Here is a 2,544-nt window from a genome sequence, read left to right on the forward strand (position 1 = left end):
ATCTTTCAAATACACTGGGAGTACCTTGCCACTGTTTCCGGATGTTTAGTGAAACACTGTTTGGGTTGCAATAGTTGCAATAAGGCAAACAAGACCTCATTTGGTTGTCAGTCAATTTTTTCCCTATCAACCCCTGCTGTAAGCAAGTCAAACCACATCTGCGTGCAGCTGGTTTTATTCGGTCCCTACGGGGCCCTGTTCTGAGCATTTCTCGGGGCTTCAAGCCTTCGCCATGTTCCAGATCCCCTTTGTTTGTCTCCTTCCTTCTGCTTTGCCCAGACTGGCCATCATGGTCATTACTTCATGTATAGGGTGCCCAACATATGGGGCCAATATAGCCACCAGTGATCTAAAGGACGTTGAGGGAGCATTTTGTAGCACCACATCCCTCATGCCGCCTGTAAAGCATTCATCATCTGGACCACGGGTATCCACATTAAACATGGCCTGTTTCATCCCGAGCTCCTGAATCACCTGGACCAGCTCAGCAAACATCTTTCATTTACTCATGGTTTCAGGCAGTTCGGTGTTTGTCCACACAGTCTGGATGGCTGCACTCACCCAGTCTATCAAGGAGTGCTTATCCTGTCCCGGTGTGTATCTGCGGCTGTTCTGTAACCGCTGCCGCAGGGATGGGTGCATGGCAAAGGAAGCCAACTTTTCCATCTCCTCACCAGAGCACATTACACCATCCACCCCTCAGTCCCACAGCCACAAAAGCCAAGCAGCTAGGGGTTTGCCCTGTTTCTGTTGGAATTGTTTCCCCAAGTCCACCAACTCAGCTTGAGTGTAGGGGACATAAGTAGTGATTGGGTCACTTCTGGATTGCCTACCAGTTGTCCGTCCGGTCCCATAGGCTGCTCATGCTTCAGTTTCTAATGCACAACAGGTCATGCCAGGGGATGCACACTCTCCCTCAAATCACCATTGGGTTCATCATCGTCCCTGGTGTTGAAAGCAGGAGTGACCTGTTGCTGTAATTCAGCCTCCAGGACAAGTACCGCACTTCCAACAAGTCTGCTTTCTGTTGCAAATCTCAAAGCTGTGCTGCTTCATGGACGGCTTAGTCCATGTTGACTTGTAGTATAGTGAGCAACAGCCAGACCCCGGTCAACAGGAAAGCAGCCTCCGGGTACCACACGCTTGAGGGTGGCCACATCTTCTCCCCCTCCCGAGGAGCTAGTGGCTCCCTGGCTCCCTTATCTGCTCGGAATCCTGACAACTACACCAATTGTCGGGCTGCATCACAGACCCTTATACCCCATCCTGTGCAGGTCCTGAGTCAGGTAAGCAAAGGAAAAACAGAGTAACCACCGGCTAAGTGGACATACTTTATTCCAGACGTGAGCTCTGCAGACCAGCGGTTTAGAGCCGCTGCCTCCTATACCAAAGTACACACAAAAAAACGGCAAGAAGCCAAGGGTACACGGGCACATGTGCACTAACACTACTCTTCCGTCACTTGTTTGCAATGGATGTGCTGAATCATTCCCAGCCAGCTATGAGGCCACAGGGCCTGACGAAACTAACTCCATTTTCCTCACACATGGCATAAAAAATCTTCAGCCCACCAAATTTCCTGTTACCCCTGCTCCACTCCCAGGGTTCCCTGCACCTTTCACCCAATTGCTTAAGACAGAAATCAGAGAAAACCTTTGATGACTCTCACTCATTTAACCCCATATCAAATAGGCATGAGTTCAGCTACAAGTCATAGAAATTTACAGCAGCTTAAATGATATCACTTTCTTTTTCTCATACAGCAAGTAGGTTCAAGGTAGGTGGCCATGGTGTTGATCCAATAATCTAAAAATGTCCAGCAATATTTCCACAATTTACTTGGTGTTTCCCGATGGGATTAAGACAGAGCTGCATGACCTTCACATTCAAGGAAAACAAAAGTAGAAAGAAGAGGCAGCAGCCATGGGAGTCCCTTTTACTAGGAAACAACACTTTCCTTGAAGAATTTCCCAGCAGATTTCTCTTTATAGTGCATTTGTCAAAACAGGCCAAATGAGTACTCCAGCTACAAGGGAGACTGAGAAAACAGGAAACAGGATCCTTATGATTGGATTAACCCAATCAGATCCACTGACTGGAGATGGGCACGTTGGCACCTCAAAAAACAGGGTTCCTTTAGCAGGAAAAAAGTGAAAATAGGTATTAAATATTTTGCAATATTTGCAACAAACCTCATCCTCCTTCCAACCCCACATCAAGCTGGGTCTATTTTATCCCTTAAATATTTCTAAAGTGTATATATTTCTTCACCACTACACCTACTTTAGTGTAAACTACTATCATCTGTGTTTAGGATTACAGCAAGAGACTTGTTAACTGCTTTAATCCCTTCTCCAAATTAATCCAGACTGATTTTTCATGCAGGTAAATTCAAACTTTTATTCACTGCCTTAAGCCACTTCAGTGACAAACACCAGGCTATTTCTCACCTCTGCTCATCTTCTCCCCACTGCTTAGTACCTACTCCACCAACATTTTCACTCCCACTTACCCACCTTTTGTTTACTCCTTCTCATTCCTCAA

This window comes from Galeopterus variegatus, unplaced genomic scaffold, assembly GCF_000696425.1.
Source record: "Galeopterus variegatus unplaced genomic scaffold, G_variegatus-3.0.2 Scaffold2620, whole genome shotgun sequence".
Lineage (NCBI taxonomy): Eukaryota > Metazoa > Chordata > Mammalia > Dermoptera > Cynocephalidae > Galeopterus > Galeopterus variegatus.